Source organism: Canis aureus, unplaced genomic scaffold (assembly GCF_053574225.1).
Source record: "Canis aureus isolate CA01 unplaced genomic scaffold, VMU_Caureus_v.1.0 ptg000453l_RagTag, whole genome shotgun sequence".
Taxonomy (NCBI): domain Eukaryota; kingdom Metazoa; phylum Chordata; class Mammalia; order Carnivora; family Canidae; genus Canis; species Canis aureus.
The window spans coordinates 123215-149469 of NW_027554626.1; the positions used below are offsets into that span (position 1 = coordinate 123215).

Sequence of the window (26255 nt, forward strand, 5' to 3'; positions counted from 1 at the left end):
TTTCTACTGCTTTCCTCCTTGTTCTTTACTTTATTTAGCTTTTTATAGATTCTGTTATTGGAAAGCTCACAACTTCCCACCCTTTTCCTTTCCTCTTTTGTGTTTTAGTTTACTTACCAATAATATACACATAGAACATATCTAATAAGCTTATTTCATAAACTATAAGTAACATGGAACATGAATGTGATGTTAACTTCCAATTCTCTCTACTAAGGAGTAAATATGGAAAGAGGAGACATTCCCATCCTGATCCTGTTTCAAATGCTTATGTATTATCACCCTGATTCTGTCTGTATTGTGTGCCAAGGATTCTCTGTATGCCCTAAATATCATTCCATGTGTCACAAGATTCATGCCTTCTTCTATAAAGATTCTCATAGTAAATTCAAAGAATTTTTGGTGTGATGTGAATGTGAAAATTTAGTTGACATCCTCCGTCTGCTCTGTTTTATAGTTAGAACTATTACAATGGCCAACAGTGACTCCACTGATTTGTACAATGCTACTGAATGCTCTCTCTGCATTTCCTTTTGCCTGAATCCTGTTTCTCAAGAGCAATGGTACTCCATTCAAACATCCAGAGAGCATAAAAACTGGCTGTCAGAAGTCACTACATAGTTATGCTTACAAATTAGAATGTTGGACAGTTTTTGCTTGGAGCTTACTTGCAGGTAATATGAAAATAATCAACTAAATTATTCCCAATGTCTTCTTTGGATAAGTGATCAAGCCATTTCAAAGAAAATACTTTCCTGAAACTGATACATTAAAGCTGTTCAGTTAAATTAATAAAATACCATGAACCTAGCCCATAATGGTAGATCCGTTATCCACCTTGAGATAGAACACTTCCTTCATTAAGAGTTTAATTTTTTTTTTATTTATTTATGATAGTCACAGAGAGAGAGAGAGAGAGGCAGAGACACAGGCAGAGGGAGAAGCAGGCTCCATGCACCGGGAGCCCGATGTGGGATTCGATCCCGGGTCTCCAGGATCGCGCCCTGGGCCAAAGGCAGGCGCCAAACCGCTGCGCCACCCAGGGATCCCTCATTAAGAGTTTAGACAAAATGGTTTGGTTACTTTTCTCTGTGAGAGTTGTAAGAGATCAATCTCCACTTTAAAAATAATAGGAATAACCGAGGTTGCACCCCTACATTTGGGTATAACTATGTTTATAAACTGTGTATTCCACTGAATCACAAATTCATCACACTCTGTCATATGTTTCCATGCAACACAATTTTTTTCTCATATCATGGTATACCTAATTGTATAATGTAGATAAACGTGATGGTCCAAGAAGATGGATATATACAATCCACACTGTAGAGTGTAGTTTCCTTGCTCTTAAATAAGAATCAACAACTGACTTTGTAGAACAAACATACCATAAAATCAGGTCTTGATAAAAAAAACTACCTTTGTCAAATAGTTTATATTACTCATTTTGCCAGGTTTCTTTCTTTTTTTTCTAGATTTCATTTATTCATGAGAGACAGAGAGAGAGAGAGAGTCAGAGACATAGGCAGAGGGAGAAGCAGGCTCCATGCAGGAAGCCCGATGTGGGATTCAATCCCAGGACTCCTGGATCACGCCCTGGGCCAGAGGCAGGCATTCAACCGCTGAGCCACCCAGGTGTCCCTTTTGCCAGGTTTCTGCAAAAAGTGTTGCAGTTTCAACTGCAGTAAGTTTGTTAAGATTGTGTTGTTGTTGTTTTAATGCACCCACAAACTCAAGCCCATATTACAGGGATCCTTTCAGACAATCAAAAGCAGAATTTTCCAAGCAGACAGCTGTAGTTCATTAGATCTGCCATGAACCGTGAAAGCCACTTGCCAATAGTGTCGAAAGACTATTACTCATTTCAATCTTTCCAAAGAGGACAGATCTTTCTTTGACAAAACATTAGTGAAAAACTGAGCTTGGGGCTGTGACTGGAAAAGCTCAGCACACATGAATGGCAACTCAGTAGAGAAACTAAAGCTAAGCAGAGATAGCAGATGATGTTCTAGCCTTTCACCTTCACATACCAAGATTCCACCTAGATTCCAAGGGGAAAAAAAAAAAACAAAAAACAAGGAATAACAACGCATTTGCAGCATGCATGATAATCGTACCACCTGACCTGACAGAACTGTCAATCTGAATGGCAAATTCTCTGCATATGATTGAGTTTTGTAAGCTCAGCAGCTCAAAACAGAGAAACTTAAGGGGCCAATCAAATCAGCTTTGAATGTCAGTGACTGTCCAAGCAACGTAGTTAATCAGAAAAATCAAGATCACACTCAGAGATTGTCCTTATTCAGCAATGACAAAGACAACCAAGGAGACTCCAGACATTTAAAATTCTATAGAATTAAATTGAATATAAGTATGCCCAGCCAGTATGTCAAAGACAAAAATAATATAACCATCTGGACAATCTGTGCAAATATTAAGTAATCTTGCTCTTCATAAGTTTTGAAATTTAGATAACTATTTGAAACTCAGCTAAAATTTAGCTAGGTAGATAGAGCCTGGTGTTCAGTTAGGCGTTAGCACTAATAAGGATTCCAGGGTACAGGTTAAATTCTATTGCTTGATCAAGGTGCTAGCTACATAGGTATCATTAAGTTATAAAAATTCATTGAGCTGTACACTTATAATATGTGAATCTTTGTGATCAAAGAAACTTCGTGATCAAAGACACATCATGTCCTCTAGTCAACTGCCCCATGAATTCAGTCTCCAAAAAAAGCAATACTATCAAATTCCCATTTGATCAAGATCATCGCAGCTTCACACGTACTTATTTTTCAGCTTTTCAAGCTAAACCATTTAGAGAGAGACTCAAGTTAGACATGTTAGACCAATGGAACATGTTTTATTATATTTGGGTCTATTATCTCATAACAGAGCTTTTAACAATGACAATTATTTCTTTTCTAAAGACCTACAAATGTATTTTTTAAGACAGTCCAGATAATCAGGATATTTCACTATTAAAAAGATCTACCAAACCACAATTCAGGCACATTGCTCTTTAATAGTCACAAAGTAGTTTGTGAAAAATATTTAAGATTGAGTACAATGTTTCAGTGGTACAGGACTCTCAAAATATGTGCTATTGATGGCAAATGCAAATCAAGAGATATACTAAGACTGCTGAAAGTACTTATGAAAGATCATGATGGGAAAAAGACTGAGACTCAAAGATGAATTCCAATTTTGCAAGACACTGGTAAAGATTTATATAAAAGTCTAAGAGATGCAAAAGTCTTAAAGCTATAGTTATTTAAAATTCTATATTAGTTTGCTATTTTTATAAGGTGGAATCATTTCTCAGCATCAGCTTAGTCTACTGTATCTACAACTAGAAACCTTAAAGGATTCTCTTCTCTTTTTATGAGCCAAGTGTTACACAAATGTGGGATTAAAAGAGCAAGAGACAAAAAAAACAAAAAGTATACTTTCAATACCAAAAATTCACATGTACAGTGTTATATATATACCATTAAAATATCAAAATTTTGATAGCTAGCAGTATGAGGCTGAGACAAGTAGTAACTGCTTTCATTTCTTCTGAAAACATTCAGTTACTTCCTAAATTTACCTAAATTATTAACAAGGCAGACCTCAGGGTGCCTGGGTGGTGGCACTGCTGATTAAGCGGCCCGACTCTTGGTTTTGTCTCAGATGGTGATCTCTGGGTCATAAGATCAAGCCCTGCTCAGTTCAGAGTCCACTTGACACTCTTTCTCCTTCTCCCTCTGCCCCTACCCTGCTTGCTAGCTCTCTTTCTAAAATCAATAAATAAAATCTTAAAAAAAAAGTAAAGAAAAAAAAGAAGGCAAATCTCACATCAGATTGACTGCCTAAGGTATAGAAAATAATCTTACTGTTTACTATTTGTTTCTTTTAATAACACAGCAACAATTTGTTTTTATTTTTTTAAAGATTTATTTATTTATTTATGATAGACCTAGAGAGAGAGAGGCAGAGACACAGGAGGAGGGAGAAGCAGGCTCCATGCCGGGAGTCCGACACGGGACTCGATCCCTGGGCCAAAGGCAGGCGCTAAACCGCTGAGCCACCCAGGGATCCCCCACAGCAACAATTTTAAATCTGACTCTAGTAAAGAAGCATTCTTCTTCCAAGATGAACATTTACATAAGCTACTATAGCTTACAATTAATATAATGGGTCAAAATTCTGAGAAAGAAAAATGGTTAAATTTGATCTTAACCTTCAGTTAAGATACATTTTTATGCCTATCAAATATTAGTGGCTATGCAGTGCTCATTTTTACCACATTTCAAAAGTTATGTCTTGGGGTAGCCCGGGTGGTTCAGCGGTTTAGCGCAACCTTCAGCCTAGGGCGTGATCCTGGAGACAAGGAACAAGTCCCATATCAGACTCCCTGCATGAAGCCTGCTTCTCCCCGTGTCTCTGTGTCTCTGCCTCTCTCTCTCTCTCTCTCTGTGTGTCTCTCATGAATGAATGAATGAATGAATGAATAAATAAATAAATCTATCAAAAAAAGTTATGTCTTTTAACATGTATTTTTAGCAAATGAATAGCATAGAGTAATCAGCCCAAAGTTCAAGTCAGTTTCTAATATTAAACAGGATTTCAAAGGAATCTTTAGAGCTAAATTAGTAGCCTAATATTTCCAAATAACCAAAAGTTAAATTAACTATTAGTTGAGCTATATGAAATTGCCATTGCTATAGGTCAAAAAGTTAAATCTTGGCAATTTTGTGTGGCTTAACCTCATAAGTTTTTTAGACAGTTCCAATTCTATAGAAGAGCAAATATACACAAAAAATGTTTATATCATGCGCAAATACATGTGAAAAAGTGTTTCCGAAGAAACAACTAAATTTAATTGTACAAAGAGAAATAATAGTGGGCTTTATGAAAATGGGGGAAAAAAATCAGGTAGTTCAACAGGTTACTGAAATCCTGGTGGTGATCGATAAATCGACTTCTGCTTCACCTTTTATGAAGAGGCTGTACTTAGCAAATCACTGTGTAAGCTGCTTCAATAACAGCACTCCTGCTATCAAGTTTACTTGCAATGATTCCAACAAAGAAATTAATTTCTTAGATGACAAGAAAAGGTTATCTGAAACAGGGAAAACACAGGAGACTAAGCTTTCTGCTAATAAAACAGACAAATATCAGTCTAGGCGCTGAATTCAGAGCTGTTTTAAGCTCTGCAAGATCTGAAGTCCCTGTAGCCTAACTACTACCATTACTTTAGACACATATACATCTACCTATACACACATACTCATACTATATATATATATATATATAGCCCCTGTTTATATTTTAGTAAAGTTCCTAGTTATAGCACCAAAAGTTCCATGATCCAGAAACCCAAGCCTGGGCAAACTGGGATTATTGAAAACCCTAATCTACAGCCACAACTTGCATGTGCATTATGCTTTAACTTGCTTTAAGTTAAAAACTTAAACTTGCTTTATTGATAACTATATCAATAAAATAGGTAACTGGCAATGATCAAATCTGAGAAAGTGAAAACTGCCATTTATCATCAGACTTATTCATTCTGAAAAGGTTTCATGCTTAAATCATATTCATAGAGGTAAACATTGGTAACCTATTACAATTATTCTATGTTATAAATATGAGGAAAATCTCTGTAGCATTCATTAGATCTACATACCTCTTACCAATGATGTAACCTTAAGAAAACTGCCTAACCTCTTTAATTCTTTATTCCCTAGTATGTAAAATAGGGATAATAGCACTTATCTCATAGGGTTTTCATGAGTACTAAATGATGTAATGTATATAAAATCTTAGTACAACACAGTAGCATAAAATTCTCGATAAATGTTACTATTATAGTTGCTAATAGTGTTATTGTACAGTTAAGAATTTATAAGTGCTTTGAAGGTAGCAGTCACCTATTCTTATCTCCTTTGGTGGAAACATTTTGTACTAAAAATAATTTATTTCCTTTTGTAATATTTAGATTTCCAGAATTATTGTTTCTAACTGTAAAAACTATGAGAATCTTGAGTAGTTTAAAAGAAAGAGTGCTTTTATAATAAGATTAATTACTACTTTATATGGAATTTCTTTCTATTATTAAATTTCAACCTCAGATGTAATAGTGCAAGTAAAGAATAAAAATCAGAGCTCCTTGCCCCCTAACTTTAATAAAATATCATACTTAATGGGCTGAAATATAGATGATAAAGTTGTATGTGTGCTAAAAAGAACAAGTGTAAACATTAAATCAAAATAGAGTCAAATTAGATTTTAGAGTTCAAGGAAACCTTTTAAAATCATCTAGTCCAATGCCCTCATTTTATAAATGAGACCCAAAAAAGGTAATTTGTCCAATGTCATATGGCCAGAATCAGAGACAGTACAGTAAGTCAGGTTTCCTGCTATGTACTCTATTTTCAATATGCTTCTCTCCAAATCATAAGTGAAAATCATGAGACGAATTCCTATTTCAAAATTTCTAATAAAAACTATCTTTAAATACACAATGATAATTAAGAGGTGTGATGAGAAGGCTGAGGAAAAATAACTAGAAAAATGTAGTGGAAAATACACTTTGAAGTCAACAGATCTTGTTTCAAATGACATCTCTGTCACTCCTTTACTCTGTGTCAATGGGCAAAGTACTTACCCTATCTGAGCTTCAGATTCTTCACTTGTAAAATGGGGATAATACCACCTAGAACAAATAAATAGATTATAAGAAGGATTAGAATTGCACAATAAGGGCATCCCCAGTGGCTCAGCAGTTTAGCGTCGCCTTCAACCCAGGGCGTGATCCTGGGGACCCCGGATCGAGTCCCATGTCAGGCTCCCTGCATGGAGCCTGCTTCTCCCTCTGTCTGTGTCTGTCTGTCTGTCTCTGTCTCTCATGAATAAATAAATTAATTTAAAAAAAAGAATTACACAATAGTATAATTCCGATAAAAGCTGGGAGTCACACTGCCTATACTAGAGTCCCAATTTTACAACTTCCTTGTTGTTTGACCAGTTATCAAACTTCTTTGAGCCTGGGAAGTACTTTAACAAGAATATGATGGCACATAAGAAATACAAAGAGTTTTAGTGTTATCAATATTACATATGAATCTTCTGCCAGTAAGTGGGTAGTGAATCATAAAAACAACCAATACAACTATTGATAATAATAAGACATCTGCTTTTACAAGTAAAACAGATTTTGACAAAGTCAACATGTTATATAAAAATTGATGCTATCTGTGCTAAAGTATGCCCATACCCTGAAATGTGTAAAAAGTTTATAAGATTGAAAGTGTCAAATTCAAAGAGTACAAAAATTAAAATCTATCAAGCAAATAATCATTCTGTAGTGACATATTTAAGAAAAGTGTGGCTTTCAGGGTTTTGGACTTTAAAATGCTCCATTCACAAGTCAGAATAATATAGGATAAAGTCAGAAATTAGGTAATAGCAGAAGATTTACAAAATATGAAGTAAGGCTAAAATTATAGCAATGACACATTAGAAAACCTAGAGGAGACTGTGTGAGAAGAAACTGTCAGCTTTGGAAGACTGTGTCTATTACAACATGTTTTTCATAAACTCCTAATCAAAAATATAATAAAAGAAAAAGAAACAGTGGAAATTCACATCCAACACATTACCATTTAAGAGAACCAATTCCCAGGTGATTAGAAAAGAGCTATCTATACTTACCTGGCAGGGGAGATACCATGATCACGAAAAGAGCTATCTGAACTGGATGAAAGACATGATTTCTAAATTCAAAGGAAAATTAAAACCACAAAGTTTAAACAAACAGCATGAAAAAAAAAATGCCTCACAAAATGAAAAGGAATAATTTAGTTTCAGCTTTCTCTTTACAAAAATTCTATTTTTAGGTAAGATACAGTGGTTTAAGATGCTACCATGTCTTTAAGCTCCATTTGGTAGGGAAATACCTGTGTTGGCTTTGCTATTTCCAAAGGTAAATAGGAGGTTTTGCATTGAAGTTACAATGTGGACTACTTCAGAGTAACCTCATGCCAAAATGGCACATTTCTGAGGGATGCAAAGGTATTCAATAAAAAGCTTTTAAAGGCATATTTTTAAACTTGCAGCAGGAAAGCTTTTCTGTGTCAAGACAGTAATTCTTTTAACAGCATTGATCAAAATGTCATTCCTTTATGAGTGTACAATACCTTTTAATGGCATACAACAAGCCATTAGGGTTATACACCTCTGTATAGCAGACAGCTTACTGGAAAAAAGGGAACACTGGCCAAGATACAGTCAGTAGGTTTTATGCTTCTAATAAGTGATCTTTTTCCCCCTAACTGCTTCATTCTCAAGTCCTCAACTATCCAAAGATTAAGTGTAAGCTCTCTTCTGTAATTTAGAAGCGCTTGCAACAGAGGTCTAAACTGCAAGGTCTAAACTTTAGCTTTGTAGATACCATATGATGGCTTTGAAAACAGTCTCTCATCCAGGGCCAGCAAGAAATTATTTCTGAAGATTAGAAAAGAATGATGGTTTTGTTTATTTTGCTACTTTGTGAGAAAGAAGCAAGTAAAAAAAAAAAAAGAATGTTATGAGATTATCACTTTTCGAATTTATTTACAAAGCCAAATACTAAAGGAATATTCAAGTTATGTATTACTCTACCACAGAATATCTCTTTAAATCAACTAATAGGGGGTGCCTAGGTGGCTCAACGGTTGAGTGTCTGCCTTTGGCTTAGGGTGTGATCTCGGGATCCAGGATTGAGTCCCACTTCAGGCTCCCTACAATGAGCCTGCTTCTCTCTCTGCCTCTCCCATGAATGAACAAAATAGAATCTTAAAAAAAAATAAGTCAACTACAGTGATTACATAATCTTTGATAGAAGGAAGCTATTTAAAAATTATCTTAAAATACGTCCTTGTCCTTGGGGTATTCTTCTTTAAAGAAAGATAAAATAAATTCTGAAACTATCTAGAAAATAAACATGGGGCGTCTAGGTGGCTCAGTCAATTGAGCATCTGACTCTTGATTTCCACTCAGGTCATGATATCAGGACCCTGGAATGAAGCCCTATGTTGGGCTCCATGCTCTGCAGAGAGTCTGCTTAAGATTTCCTCTCCCTCTCTCTCTCTCTCCCCCTCCCTCCCTCTGCCCCTCCTCCTGCTTGTGCTTGCTCTCTCAAATAAATATTTTTTTAAAAAAGAAAATTTACGTATATAAGTATACAAACTCATAAAAAACTTTCCATCAATTTACCAAATTTTTAACCATCCAGGAAATGGAGAGGTAAGGGGTGCAAAATTAGAAAGGGGGACTATTCCGGCTTTTCATGTTAAGCCTTTACTTACTTTTCACTATTAAAGTAAAACTTAAGTACAAGTAAATTTTTGAAATTACAGAAATATCTCAGATAAATTGATTGTAACATACACCTCGACCTTTGGAAAACTATTTAAGAGCTTCATAGAGCCTAAAAAATATTAGCAATAACAATTACAATCCTGCATCAAAAAAGTAAAACTCCAGGACACCTGGGTGGCTCAGCGGCTGAGCATCTGCCTTTGGCTCAGGGCGTGATCCCTGGATTCAGGATCAAGTTTCATGTCGGGCTCCTTGCATGGAGCCTGCTTCTTCCTCTGCCAGTGTCTCTGCCTCTCTGTGTCTCTCATGAATAAATAAATAAAATCTTAAAAGAAAAAGTAAAACTCCAACTTAACAGACAATACCAGATGTATTTCCAAACCTTTTGCCTAAAAGCAAAGTTTAAAAAGTAGAAAAAACTGTTTCCTTTTTTTTCTTTTTTAAAAAGATTTTATTTATTTATTCACGAGAGACCACACAGAGAGAGAGGCAGAGACACAGGCAGAGGGAGAAGCAGGCTCCATTGAGGGAGCCTGAGGTGGGACTCAATCCTGGGTCTCCTGCATCAGGCCCTGGGCTGAAGGCGGTGCTAAACTGCTGAGCCATCAGTGCTGCCCCGAAACTGTTAGCTTTGAAAAGTGTGAGTGTATGGATATGTGTGGTAGTGTAGTGGGAACAAAGTGGCACCCCCAAAAAGGAAGTTCTTATTAATGGCTTTACAAATTTTATGATCAAGCAGAAGTTTGTTTCAGGCAATATTGAGAACCACAGTATGTACACCAACTATCACTGAAAACAACTAAAAATGCACGGTAATATACAAAAATACCTTCTTAAAAGCATCCTAGTTCATGAGAATAGTAAGAAGTTATCAATTCAAAATCTAAGTGAAAGTGGAACTCAGAAAAATCACAAGGAGATTTTGTTTTTAAGAATATCTGGTCAACCATTTTGACCCAAAACTTACAGACCTTATTTGGGATGAAGGTTAGAAGACAAACATGAACACCACCTAAGAGCCTCACATGAGACTCTCGTCCTATGAAGCTGGGAACTCAAAGGGTCACCCCCTCAATGTGAAGGCCATCAGGAACCTGGGCCTGAGGGACTGTAAGGACAGTTGTCTTGGCAATGAGCAAAGCAGGGAAAACATAAAACCACAAGGTGTTGTAACCACAACCTTGGAACTCAAGTAAATATACATGCTAAATTCTTATCACCAGAATGGATCCAAAAATAAATAAATAAGTAAATAAACATAAACTGGTACATAACTGGTAGTGTCCCCAGAAGCGAGATTGCAGCAATCGCAAATGTTATCTGGTAGAACAAACTATTAAATACATAAGTAAACAAGGCACCGTGAAAGAGAACCAGCAAAAATGAACTTATAAGGATTTCATTTCTTGGAATTGTCAAAAACAGATCATATACATATATTGAAAACAATTTTTAAAGTGTAAACATTTCACAGAACAGAAAATTAAAAATAAATGACCTAGAATATTCAAAAGACATCTATACAAATTAAATACACAATAATTAAAATTTAAAACTTGGTGGAGAGGACATGGCAGATTATCTTAAATGAGGCTTTTTCAATAAAAAGAACTAGAAAAAGAAGCTCAACTTTCAGCATCAGTTCTCTTAAGTCATTGCCAATACTCACTTAGGAGGCTGAATAAAATTGTTAACAGTATCACAGACTGGGGGGGAAATTTTTGAGGTTGGATACTGATAGTGTAACAGAAGAATGAAACCCAGCTATATATCAGCTCAATCTCAGGTTTTATGGAGTTTAACTGTCCATATGCTACCTACTATCAGAAGCAAAACAAAAAACCTTGGGGAAGGTTAGTATCATTCAGATCTTCCAAACATTACATCCAATGTCTCACATTCCATTCACAATTACTAGGCATATCCAGAGACAAAACCACAATAAAATTTAAAAGAAAAGAAACAGATCTACAGGATATACAGGTACTAGAGTTATTAGATGTGCACTTCAAAATACCTTTGATTGGGATGCCTGGGTGGGTCAGCAGTTTAGTGCCTGCCTTCAGCCTAGGGCATGATCCTGAAGTCCCAGGATCAAGTCCCACATCAGTCTCCCTGCATGGAGACTGTTTCTCCCTCTGCCTGTGTCTCTACCTTCTGTGTCTCTCATGAATAAATAAATAAAATCTTTGAAAAAAATAGAAGACCCCAGTTTCCCAATAAAATAAGAACCACTACTTAAATCTGATATCTCCACATAACCTTAATCTGTAAAAATAAAGTGAAAAAAAAAACCCCTCAAAATATACAGCATAACTAAGAGATAAAGACTAGCATAATCCATAGAATCTATGCTTTAAAAAGAGAGATAAATAAAGATCATGTAGAAGAGAAGACAAAGTGACAAAGTACAGATAAAATAAGAACCAGGAAGTGGGAAATCCTTAAAATAGGTTTAAGACCTGTTAGATCCAGCACTGGTTACTGTGGAGTCAAAAAGAAGAGGTTTGTAATCACAAGAAACAGAAGTGACAGTCTTGAGAAGTACCACTTCTAGAGGAGACAAAGAAGTGGTACTTCTTGGATGTTTGGTGGTAGAGAGAAAGAAGAAAACAATAATGGTCCTACAAGTATAAAAAAGAAGCAGAAAATTAGAGGATTCAAACCCTGTCACTCTCCAAAACAAATGCACCACAGATTCAAGATATTTCATTATAGTAACAGAAGGGACAGCTTTTGAACTAAGAAATCTTGTAAACCCTTTAACCATTTTCACTATGAACTATTATTGCTGCTCAAGAAAAATTAAATTTCATAACTGATATGGCAACAACTGTAAATAGGTTTATAAAAGGAAACAGAAAATAAGACCAAAACTCTTCAGCCAATGAACACTACTCTCCAAGGAAGAAGGGAAGGAAGGCAGACAGACAGACTGTAAGGTAGAGATAACTATAATACTACCTCAGCCTGAATTATATATTGTTAAATGGTATTTACAAGTATTGAGGGAAAGACCCTCAAATCAAACATTCAGTAATTCAGAACAAAAATGGGCTCTAAATCTTCACATTAGAAGATGTGAAATGAGAGATATCTGGTCTAATAAAAGAAACTGAGGAGACAAAAGCCATTTTAGAAATGAAGAATAAATTATAAATGACTCAAGAGAAAATTGAATTGAATGAAAATACAGTAAGAGGCACTGAATGAAAGGATGAAAATAGCAAAAGAACAAAATGAAGACTGTAATAAGAATCAGGGAAAAACTGTTAATATACACGAAAGAGAAAGAGGATCCAACACACATAAAATTGTAGAGCTAATATTTAAAACTTGAATATAAAAAAAAGATAACCAGAAATAAAAAAACATGAATGTATATATTAAAAAGGCCTATGAAAGATCTCAGAAATTGACACAAATACTCTATTCTAGGATGTATCCAATACATAATTGGACTTTAAAGGTAAAACTGCACTGGAGGGTATTATGCTGAGTGAAGTAAGTCAATCGGAGAAGGACAAACAGTGTATGTTCTCATTCATTTGGGGAATATAAATAATAGTGAAAGGGAATATAAGGGAAGGGAGAAGAAATGTGTGGGAAATATCAGAAAGGGAGACAGAACATAAAGACTCCTAACTCTGGGAAACGAACTAGGGGTGGTGGGAGGGGAGGAGGGCGGGGGATGGGATTGAATGGGGGACGGGCACTGGGGGGGGGCACTTGACAGGTTGAGCACTGGGTGTTATTCTGTATGTTGGTAAATTGAACACCAATAAAAAATTAATTTATTAAAAATAAATAAATAAAGGTAAAACTGCAAACCCCCACATACCTCACAATTTCAACATATGGCTCCTAAATACTTTTGATGAGAGTCACATAGCCCTTGTCACTGTTAAAGAAACCCATAAAATTGCCTTAGGAAAGAACAGAAAATTGTCCCCTGAAAAATCTGTGGGATGCTGTTCTTCCAAAGATAACAAACAAAAATGTGCAAGGTTTACCAGAAAAAAAATAACAGTTTGTAGCTTAGTAATAGTTACAGGATATAGAACTTCTGCCTTTGTACTCCAAAAATATATTACTAAGGCAATACGCAGAGAGTATTTTGAAGTTCTAGTCCCCTAAAGTAGAATGAACAGTTCCCTAAAGCAGAATGACAACCTTAGTATAGCCATCACATCAAAACCCCATAGGGAGATGCCAGGAGGAAAAAGATGATCAAGAAAATAAATACTATAGGACTTAATACCTAATCAATCACCATGGTTCAAAATCCTGAGAACATTATCCTGAATTTTCAGCCTTTAAAAACCTCTGCTTATTAGTCATCGGGGATTCAAAACCTTTGAACATTAGCTCCCTGTTCTCCTGGGTGGCACCACACCAATAAACAGCCTATCTTTCTTCACTGTAGAAACTCAGTATCAAATTTTATTCGCTTGCTGCTCATTGGGTGGATGAACTCTCATTTGCTTCAGTTACAAAGGTAAAAAAAAAAATCTTCTGAGGTCATTTACAAAGGAAGCAAAATCAAACTGGTATCAGACTGCTCAGCGGTAACATACAAAGAAAGTTATTAGGAGAGTAGGAATCAAGTTTTTTTTTGTTTTTTTTAAGATTGTATTTATTTATTCATTAGAGATAGAGATATAGGCAGAGGGAGATGCAGGCTCCCTGTGGGGAGACCTATGTAGGATTCGATCCCATGACCCTGGGATCAGCTCATGACCTGAGCCAAAGGCAGATGCTCAACCACTGAGCCACCCAGGTGCTCAAGTTATTTTATTTAAACTGACAAACAAAACAATGAAATTCTAAGTGAGCGCCAAGAAGATAACTGAATTAAGGACATTATAAATAATAGCATAAAATAACCACTAGAACAAAAATATAAACCTTTCAAATACCAAAGAAAATATAAAACGGGGTACAATAAAAATATACTATATATAAAGAAAACATAATATGCACAATATATAATGTGTTAGTATAGAGATTACACATAAAGATTTAACTATCTTTAAGATACTTTCAAATTAACTCAGTAAAATTCAACTCTTCAATATATTGCTGAAACTCATCTAAAATAAAGCGATTCAGGGCAGCCCCGGTGGCTCAGCGGTTTAGTGCAGCCTTCGACCGGGGCATGATCCTGAAGACCCAGGATCGAGTCCCGCATCGGGCTCCCTGCATGGAGCCTGCTCCTCCCTCAGCCTGTGTCTCTGCCTCTCTCTCTCTCTGTGTCTCTCATGAATAAATAAATAAAATCTTAAAAAAAAATAAAAATAAAAATAAAAAATAAAATAAAATAAAGCGATTCAAAAAGTAAAAATATAGGGTACAAAGGTCTTCAAGGCAAATGAAAAAAATAAGTAGGTGTTTTAGTTCTGATATTAGACATGGTAGAGCTGAGCCCCCAAAACATTACATACTAAAAAACATTTTATGACCTAAAGACCACATGCAAAATATACTAGTTATTAATATCTACACACCAAATAACATGGCAACTACTTTGATAACATGAGTCCAGGAGAAATAAAAATGCAAGAAAGAAACTAAACAGAAGGGGATCCCTGGGTGGCGCAGCCGTTTGGCGCCTGCCTTTGGCCCAGGGCGCGATCCTGGAGACCCGGGATCGAATCCCATATCAGGCTCCCGGTGCATGGAGCCTGCTTCTCCCTCTGCCTGTGTCTCTGCCTCTCTCTCTCTGTGTGACTATCATAAGTAAATAAATAAAAGAAAAAAAAAAAAAAAAAAGAAACTAAACAGAAGACCTCAATATACCAAAACTCAGTATAAGACAAATGTACAAAAAATTTCTTTAAGAAGTCATAAACTAAACAAAGCTATGCCAGTATCTAGATTTTTAAGCTCCCACAACAAATACTTTCCTTTCCAAGTGTACATGAGACATTCACAAACATTGACCAAATATTATGTCTCAAAGAATACTTCAATATGTTCCATAAAGTAGAAACAATATAAATAGTGTTCTCTGATCCCATATAATAGAAGTAGAAAATTAAAACAAAATAAAAAGGGTCTTCCACGTGATAACTTTAGAACTATCCAGCAAAGTCTTCAATGACAGCATGTGTTATTTTATGTAAAAGACACTAGACACAAAATAGCACATACTTGTAAATGAAGTTCAAAATGAGGTAAAATGAATTGATGTTAATCAGAGCATTTAAGAAAAAAAAAGATATCCCAACTGGAAAATACATAAAATTATCTCTGTTCACAGATGATGTGATCTTTTATGTAGAAAACCTTACAGATGCCACAAAAAAATTTAGAATAAAAGAATTCAGCCAAGAAATAGGATACAAATCAACACACAAAAGTTAGATACATCTATACACTAAAAATGAATAATCTAAAAAGTATGAAAACAATTTCATTTATAATAGCATCAAAAATAATAAAACATTTAGAAATTAACTGAGAAGATTAAAGATTTGTACAATGAACATTACACAACAATGCTGAAATTAAAGAAAATACAAATGAATGAAAACACATCTCATGCTCATGGATTAGAAGACTTAATACTGTGTTAAGATGTCAATACCACCCAAAGTGATCTACAGATTCAGTGCAATCCCTATCAAAATCCCAATGATGTTTTGGAAGAAATAGAAAAACTCATCCTAAAATTTACATGGAATCTCAAGGGACTTCAAATAGTCAAAACAATCTTGAAAAAGGAGAACAAAGCTGGGGACTCACACTTCCTGATTTTAAAAAGAAGACTCAAAAATCAAAACAAGAAATGGAAAACAATACAAAAGATAACCACAGAAATACACAGTGTGACAACAAATTATAATAAAGACTTATATACTAACAAATTAGGTAACTTTGGTCAAACGACTTTTACAAGGGTAGCAAGACCACTCAATGGGGAAAGCACAGCCATTTCAACAAATGGTGCTGGGAAAATTGGATATCACATGTGAAAGAATGAAACTGGACCTTACCTAACCATATATAAAAATTAACTGAAAAGGGATTAAAGATCTAAATCTAAGACCTAAAATATAAAACTTAGAAGAAACAGGGCAAAAACTTCATGACATTTGATTCGGCAATGATTTCTCATATATGACAACCAAAGGCACATACAACAAAAGATATATAAATCAGACTTTATGAAAAATATAAAATTTGTGCAACAAAAGACACTACCCACAGAATAAAAAAGCAACCCATAAAATAGAATATTTGCAAATCACTAATCTAATAAGGAATTAAAATTCAGAATGTAAAGAGAACTTCTGAAATACAACAACAAAAGGACAAACAACCTGATTCAAAAATGGGCAAAGGACTTGAATAGATATTTCTCCAGAGAAGGTATATAAATGCCCAATAAGTACATGAAAGGATGCTCAGTATCAGGAACCACTAGGAACTAGGGAAATGCAAGTCAAAACTATAATGAAAATACCACCTCACATCTATTAAAAGGACAACTATCAAAAAACAAAGAAAAAAAAAGAAAATAACAAGTGTTGGTGAAAGGTGGAGAAATCAGAACTCTTGTACACTGTTGGTAGAAATGTAAAATGGTACAGCCACTGTGGAAAACAGTACAGCAGTTCCTCAAAAAATTAAAAATAGAATTTCCATCTAATTCAGAAATTCTACTTCTGCATTTATACTGAAAAGAATCGAGAGCAGGGTCTTGAAGAGTTATTTGTATACCCATGTTCACAGCAGCGATATGTACAATAGTTAAAACACGGAAGCAACTGAAGTGTCCATCAACCAATGAATGAACAGGCAAAATGTGGTTTATACATACAATAGAATATTATTCAGCCTTAAAAAGGAAATTCTGCAATATGCCACAACATGGATGAACCTGGAGGACATTAAGTGAAATAAGCCAGTCACATAAATACAAATACCATATGATTCCACTTATGTGAGGTAGATAGTATACACACTATATACAGCAGTATATACATATATAGTAGTCAGAATCAGAGACAGAATATAGAATGACAGTTGCCAGGAGCTGGAGGAAGGGGGAAATAAGTTATTGTTCAATGGGTATAGCATTTCAGTTTTACAAGAGGAAAAGAGTTTTGAAGAGGGATGGTGGTGGTGATAGTTGGAGAACATTATAAATGTATTTAATGCCACTAAAGTGCATGCTTAAAATGGGTAAGATGATAAATTTTATATTATGTATAGTTTACCACAATAAAAAAAAATTTGGAATAAACCTCATTGATGCCGATAATAATGAGAACATTGTAGTTATCTCTGGGAAGATAAGTGGTAATAATTGGGAATGAAACAGGAACTTATGGGATGCTGAGAATGTTCTATATCTTGATCTAGATGTATATATAAATGCCAAAAACAATAAAAAATGTTCTGAACTGTACACTTAAGATTTGTGCACCTGACACTCTACCACATGTCAAACAACCAAAACAATAAAAAATCATGGACACTTCATCAAAAAAGAAACCTAAATGGCCAGAAAACATAAATATGTTCAGCTTCATTAGATACCAAGGAAATGCCAATTAAACTACTACTATAACTGCTGCAAGATTAATACACTATTTTAAAGATTTTATTTATTTATTCATGAGAGACACACAGAGAGACAGAGACATAGACAGAGTGAGAAGAAGGCTCCCTGTGGGGAGCCTGATGCAGTACTCAATCCTAGGACCCCAGGATCACAACTTGGGCTGAAGGCAGACACTCAACCTCTGAGCCACCCAAGTGCCCCAGATTAATACACTATTTGATTGATTGATTAATCATCTCAACTGATACACTATTTGTGACAGTGCAAATTGGTACAATCATTTTGGAAAACTGTTATGTGCTTAGTAAACTAAAATATACAATTCTCTCAAAAAGTTGCTTGGCTTATGTAATTTATTTCAGTCAGGTCGTTAGTCCAGTAGCCACAGTTCTTTTCTAGACATGCTTAGGGGTTTTTTTATGTCTTTTTTTTCTGACCCCATAGATTCCGTCTTTCTTCCTATTTGTATCTTAGGCCTATCAAGGATCAGAAGCAGAGACTTCTCTGTAAGATTCCGTTGAATTGAAAGAAATTCAAAAGATACCATACCTCCATGGTTGAACTTCACTCTGAGACATCTTGATAAATTTTGATACTTTATCAATGAGTGTAACATTGTGGAAAGATTTCATTTATACAAGTGTAGCAAGCCTATTACCTTCCTTGGTAAATTAATTGAGATCTTGTCCTATTCCACAGGCATGGAATATTTCCAGATCTTACAGCACTAACTTATAAATTTTGTGTCATTGTTCACAAAAAGGAAGGTGGACATCACTGATAACCTCAAGACCTCTGAAAATCCTCTTTCATAAAAAAAATGACAGCATTAACAGAAACTATTAAACTTTTTCAGAATGCTAGAAATTAACCAAAGGCTTGCAGCAGTTCAGGGAATGATTATTCAAGAAAAACAGCCAAATCTCCTTAACAACAAATGAGTTTTGTAGCATTTTAAGTTGCCCTATGGCCATCTGTGCAAAAGTGCAAAAAGTGCAAAAGATGTGAACAGATACTTCATCAAAAAAGATATACAGATGGCAAAAAAGATGTGGGACTCAATCCCAGGACTCTGGGATCATGACCTGAGTCAAAGGCAGATGCTTAACTGACTGAGCCACCCAAGCACTCCAAATATCTATTTTTTAATATAAATTGGTTCCATGTATACTCTTAGAAGTCTCATGATGGCAGATAGTTTTAAAGCTTCTTTAACCTGAAGAAGATTCAGTGAGTTGTATATATTGTTCCAGATAGATCTTCATTGGTAGAGAACAAAAATGCATGCTATATAAGTTAAAATAAAAAAAAAAAAACTACCTGTAGTTTTTAAATGTGAGAATAAAACTAGCAAACTGTAATAAAGTGTCATCTTTATAGAATGACGATTGAGAAATCACATCTTTATTTCTTTTATTTTTTTATTTTTTATTTTTTTATTTTTTAAGTTTTTATTTATTTATGATAGTTACAGAGAGAGAGAGAGGCAGAGACACAGGCAGAGGGAGAAGCAGGCTCCATGCACCGGGAGCCCGATGTGGGATTCGATCCCGGGTCTCCAGGATCACGCCCTGGGCCAAAGGCAAGCGCCAAACCGCTGCGCCACCCAGGGATCCCCACATCTTTATTTCTATAGCAGCTACAAGATACTTGTTGCATGAGTTTAACTCCAGACCATATAATTAAAATGTCTGCATTCACCCTTCCATTCTCAAACATCTCTTAAGCTTAGAATCTCAGACAGTTGTTAACCAGTACTATTTAATGCCTGAATTTCTGTTGTTCTTACTCTTTTGGGAGATGGTGATGTCTTTTTTGAGATGCTGATTTTATTTTTAGTAAGTCAACTTAACAGTGACCTCAGTTCCTCATCTATGAAAGAAGAATAATTGTTATCAAAAGAAACAAATGAGATAACTAGAAGATGATAAATGTTAGTTTAGCTGTTGCTTTGCTATTACTATTCCTGCTTATTATTTTTTTAAAGCAATGATAACTGCTTTTGAGAGTAAGGTCAAATACTTAGAAAAGTCACTCTAAGGAATCTTGAGGATTCCACATAAAAACAAATGAGACTCCTTTAGGGTATTTGTCATAAATTGGCTATTCACTACTATAGAAACACGTCTTAGGATTTTGTTTTATTCCTTTCTTCCCTAAATCTAAATTTCCTTCTCCTTTCTCTATATAAGGACACTCTGTCACTGGATTAGGGTCCACCCTAAATCAGTATGATTTTTTTTTTTAAGATTTACTTATTTATTAATGAGAGACAAACAGAGAACAGCAGAGACATAGGCAGAGGGAGAAGCAGGCTCCATGCAGAGAGCCCGATGTGGGATTCGATCCTGGGACTCCGGGATCACGCCCTGAGCCAAAGGCAGATAGACGCTCAACCGCTGAGCCACTCAGGCGTCCCGATCAGTATGATCTTAACTTCGGTTACATCTGCACAGTCTTTATTTCCAATAGGGTCACATTCACAAATACCCAGGATTAGGACTTGAACATATTTTTGAGGGAGGTATCATTTGATCCAACATAGAGAATATCACTAAATTAAAGAACCTGTACAGAATTTGTATAATCCCTGTCCATGTTCTGCAGGTCTGGGTTTCTGGAAGTCTCTTGGAATTCCTGTTTTCTTCATTTATCTCTGTGGGTAGTGCTTTTTAAATAACCCTAGCCCTCTGAACTCACAGCTTCTACAAAGTCCTTTCTTTATAAAGGGGCAAAAGGCTTGATGGTATAGTTTGAATAAATTCCTTTTCTATTTGTGAACAGGGATCAAATTTTTAGTATTCCCTGATACTAGAATGGGCTCTGATATCAAACACCCAGAAACCACCCAAGTATCCTCTTGTTTCACATGTGTAATCTGTTTGTCTGGGTACCTTCTGATTATCTTATAACTGAGCTCCTATGCCATGTAAGAAAGATCTCATGTTCCTATTATCCAACATCCTTATATTTTTCTCCTCTGAGACTATTTGACTAAAATCTCCTAGAAGGCATTGATTTGACTTCTAAGAGTAGTACCACTTTGCAAAATATATGTTAGTGAAATTGCTTCCAGGTCATCTTGCTCTATATTTTTGCTTGGTTTCCCAAAGGAAAACATAACTTTAAAAGAAGTTATTTATAACTTCATTTATGCAAATCAGTTCTCCCTCAGCATTCTTTTCTCAATTCTACATTTGACATTGTTATTCTTTTATAATTAAAAAAAAATTTTAGCTTACTTATCCTTTCCAGGTTCTATGGTTCCATCTTCATTTGCTTTATCTTTTATATTTCCTTATAAAAATTATTTAAAATATTTTAAAAATAAAATTTCAAAAAAATAAAAATAAAAAATAAAATTTCTGTATACCTATCACATGGCTTAAGAAATAACACATTAACAAATATAGTTAAAGCACTTTATGCATTCTTCCTTAGTAATGCTCTTTTGTTCTTCCCTGCTACAAGTACGTATCACAAGTTATCTCCACAACCAATTATTCTCTGGAAGCTAATGTTTATAATCCCATTATTTTTTCATATTTTTACTAAATCATAATATTATCTCTATATATATTTTTAAAGATTTATTTATTCATGAGAGACAGAGACAGAGAGAGAAAGAGAGAGAGAGGCAGAGACACAGGCAGAGGGAGAAGCAGGCTCCATGCAGGGAGCCTGACGTGGAACTCGATCCCGGGTCTCCAGGATCACGCCCTGGGCTGAAGGTGGCACTAAACTGCTGAGCCACCTGGGCTGCCCTCTATATACTTTAAACTTTAATTCTGTATTATACCTATTATAGATTCCTCTGCAATCTTTTTTTTTTTTTTTTTTTTGGCTCAAGTTAGGATTGAGATTCATCCTATTGATACAAATTTCTCTGCTTGATTATTTTAATAGCTTCTTTACTTTCTCATTCAATTTTTCATTCAAGTTTTTCATTTTTTAAACATTCTTCTACTGATGGACATTGAGTTAGTTTCCATGCTTTTGCAATTATAAGTAATGCTATTTAAACAGTCCGTTAATGGATCATAACTAGTGGGTTTCTTCATTTAAAACTATTTATTTGGAGAGAGAGAGAGAAAGAGAGAATATGAGTGGGGGTTGGGGCAGAGGGAGAGGAAGTGAGAGAATCCCAAGCAGATTCCCCACTGAGTGCAGAGCTGGACGCAGGGCTGAATCCCAGTACCCTGAGATCATGACCTGAGCCAAAAATCAAGAGTTGGACACTTAACTGATGGAGATACCCAGGTGTCCTTCCCTCTTTTTAAAAAACAGATTTACTTACCATAAATTTTCCTTTTAAAAAACAACACAGTAGTTCTTTAGAATATTTACACAACTACTCAGCCATCACAAGCTCTAATTCCAGAACATTTTATCATCCCCCAAAAGAAACCACACTTCCACTTCCACTCCCCTTCTCCCTCTCCCAGTCCCTTAGTAACACTAATGTACATTCTGTCTCTACAGATTTGCCTATTAAGACATTTTGTATACATTTGCACCATGCATAACCTTTTGTGATTATCTTCTTTTACTGAGTATAATGTTTTCAAGGATCATCCATGTTTTAGCATGTCTATTAATTTGATTGTAGTGACAGGTGTAAATACATATCAAAACTTATCAAAACATATACTACTTAACTATATAAGATTTATTGCATGCCAATTTTACTTTGATAAATCTGTATAAAAAATAAGCAAGATTTTAAGAGATGCTTCACCAAAAAAATTATACATAAAGCTAATAAATACACAAGACACTCTACATCATTAGTCATCAGAGAAATGCAATTAAAATTACAATGAGATATCTAATATACATGTACTGGAATAGTTAAGTTTTAAACTACTAATAACACCCAAGAGCAGATATGAATGTACAATAATGAGAATAATCTTAAATTGCTGATAAGAAAACAGAAGGAAATAGCCACTTGGAAAGAAAATTAGCAGTATTTTATAAAGTTAAAAATATTTTTACCATATGACCCAATAGTTTCACTCCTGTATGGACCCCAGGAAAAATAAAAATCTATAATCACACAATGACCTATCAGCCAATATTCATAGCCGCTTTATTGCTAAGAGCCAGAACCTGGAAACAACCCAAATGTCTACCAAATGGTAAATGGACAAATTTTGGTACATATATGCAATGGAATACTACTCAACAGACAAAAAGGGGTAAACTAGTAATACATGCAACAACCAGGATGAACCTTAAATGCATTATGCTAAGTGAAACGAACTAGAAACAAAAGGCTGCAGAAGATTTCATTAACAATATGTTTTAAAATGTAAATCCTTGCTCTGCTCTCTGTCAGATAAATAAGACCTTTAAAAAGTTTTTTACAACTCAGCCATAAAAAGAGGCACATTACTACATACAAGAGAACAAAGTACAACTTCAAATATCTAACTAAAAACAACAGAAACAAGAATACAAAGGTGCTAAAAACCAAAATCATATATACAGTTCAAAATTCAAAATAAAAACATTTTCAAGCTAATAACTAGTAATAGAATCCATCACCAACAAGCCACACTATAAAATGTTCAAGGATGTTCTTCAGACCTAAGAAAAATGATACAAACTTAGACCTACAAGAAGAAATAAAGTGACAGAAATGTTAAGACGTAAGCAAGTAAACTATGTTCTCATTTTCTTATTTTCATTACAACCTCCTCACAAAGAAAATGCCAATGCAATGCTGCATTCTATTTAACAAAGAAATAATACCAATTCTATATAACCTCTTTCAGGAAATAGAGGAGAGACTACATCCTACATTGCTTAAAGAACCAGCCAGGCTTGCCCTATTTCTAAAACTAAGCACAAGAAAGCAAAACCAAGGACTAATCTCTCTTAAATACACTCTGAAGGAAACAGTTATAAAATCATATTAAAAGACATAATCAGGATATACTATGTTCATGGATGGGAAGCTTCAATATTGTAAAGATAATTCTTCCCAAAATAATCTGTATATTCTAAGTAATTACTATCAAACCCCAAAAAAGATATTTCATGATATTTAATACACTGATCATGAAATTAATATGGAGAATCTAAGGGCCAAGAATAAGTAAGGTGAAAAACAACTTGGTATGAGGCATAAGGGGAGCAATTTTACCTATTGTACACTGTCTTATTTTAGAGCTAAAGCAATGAAAACATTGTTTTATGTACAGAGCTAGACAAATAGCCTAGAAAACACAAAAACAAAGACGAACATACGGAAACTACATAGGATAAGCATTACATTCTCCACTCAGTGAGGAAAGAATGTCCTATTGCAGGGGCTGGCAAACTTTTTCTGTAAAGGGACAGACAGTAATATATAAAGCTTTGAGTCTCTGTCACAACTACTAAACTCTGACAGAGTAGCACAAAAGTAGACACCAACAAGTAAACAAATGGATGTGTCAGTGTTCCAAAAGTATTAAAAAAAAAAAATGGTTGGCCAGCTTTGGCCCATGGGCCACAGTTTACAAAACAGCAATTAAACAAACAAACAAAAAACAAAACAAAAAAAACTTAGTTAAAGCCATTCTTCGCAAACACAAAATTAAATTTCAGGTGAACTGAATTTTTTTTTTAAGATTTTATTTACTTATTCATGATAGAGAGAGTGAGGCAGAGACAGGAGAAGCAGCAGCCACCATGCAAGGTGCTGAACACGGTACTCGATCCCGGAACTCCGGGATCATTCCCTGAGCTGAAGGCAGATGCTCAAATCTCTAAGCCACCCAGACGTCCCTCAACTGAAGTTCTAACGTGAAAAAGCAATGCTTGAAATAGTTCAGAAGACGATGGAAAACAGACATGTTGGTAGAATTTCACAATAAAAATTACTTCAATATAAACCATCCAAAAAATTAAGGCACGTAAATTATTTTAACTCCTGAAGTTGATCAAGAATTTTCCTCCTTTTTATGTTAATTCAAAAAGACTGGATATAAAATCTTGTCAACTTATTTCTTGTATGCCTGTGTGCCCATATACTACCCTCATCTGTGGAGACTCTTATGACTTTAAGAAGCACTTCATTGACTTCTGTATAATTCTTAAATTAGTGCTCCTTTAAAAATTTTTGCTACTAATTCAACTACTTCAGACTTCTCAATCCCCACTTCCCTCAGAACTGTAAGTCTCATAACGGAGAAATTAAACGACATTAACATTTTTAAAGTAAAACACCTGCTTTTGCTGCATAACTACTACTACTTAAAAAAAATATAGAAATAAACTTCTAGAACTGGACTGGGGCCCTACATACATGTCCATGCTTCACAGTGGACTCTAAAACTCCCTGAAATTGAGTTAAAATTTTTGTGTGTTATATTGTACACAAGACCCCCCAAATTTTTGATTCTTAGAGGGCACTACGAACCCCACCCCACCCCGCAAAGTTAAGAACCTCTGTTCTAGAGGTGAATAGAAATAGAAATTACATTGAAAAGTATAAATAGTAGAAATAGAAATTACATGGAAATAGAAAATTACATTATATTTTCAAATTAGGGACACCTGGGTGGCTCAGCGGTTAAGCATTTGCCTTGGGCTCAGGTTATGATCCCGGAGTTCTAGGACCGAGTCCCCCATTGGGCTCCCTGCAAGGAGCCTGCTTCTCCCTCTGCCTGTGTCTCTGCCTCTCTCGCTCTCTCTCTCTGTCTCTGTATGTCTCTCATGAATAAATAAAATATTTAAAAAAATAAATTGTCAAATTAGAAAGAAAAGATTCTCAAGGTCATAGACAGGAGATGTTAGGGAAAGCTGTCCATGTTTATACTTTAAAAATTTCTGAAATGGTCCTGAATCTCAATTTGACATTAAATACATTGGGGAGTGGAGGGAAATCATGTCATACCAGACAAAGAAGCTGAAATTTAGTGAAGAGGTTTCCAATCAGTGGTTGCTTTTGTTTGAGATCAAGCCTCAGAGTTTGTACTCCAACATACAACTGAAACCCATGTATCCACAGGTCTGACCAAGAACAAAATAACCATGTTTCGGGGAGGAATCCCTCATCATTCCGAGGCAGCAAGGGCGAACAACAGTAACTTACATTTCCGTGGTGCTTTAACCGCGCTTCACTTGCGCTCTCCACGTGACCTTGACTACATCCCACTTGGGAAGATGAGGACAGCAGCATCCTCGATAAGGAAGGGTCTGGATTCAGTGTGTGAGGCGCGCGGGCCGCTCACCAGTTGCTGCGGAGACATTTTTCCACAGTCAAGGGCAGATACTAGTTTCTGATTCTGCACGGGAGAAGGACGAGGATATAACTCATGAAGGACAGCTGTGGGGAATC

The 26255-nt window shown here is 35.3% G+C and overlaps 1 long non-coding RNA gene across 7 annotated transcripts in view; it reads right to left on the minus strand.

The window, feature by feature from the left end:
- Nucleotides 1-26255, minus strand: part of LOC144310133 (uncharacterized) — a 116501-nt gene that overhangs the window by 86483 nt on the left and 3763 nt on the right. For 3 of the 7 annotated variants that reach the window (XR_013375837.1, XR_013375834.1, XR_013375833.1), the window contains exons 2-3: nucleotides 26010-26202; nucleotides 6659-6706 (exon numbers count right to left, since the gene is read on the minus strand). This is a non-coding gene — a long non-coding RNA (uncharacterized LOC144310133). Of the gene's footprint in view, nucleotides 1-2855; nucleotides 5111-6658; nucleotides 6707-26009; nucleotides 26203-26255 lie in introns of those variants that run through there. The other 4 variants (XR_013375836.1, XR_013375831.1, XR_013375832.1 and 1 more) reach the window with 3 other exon arrangements.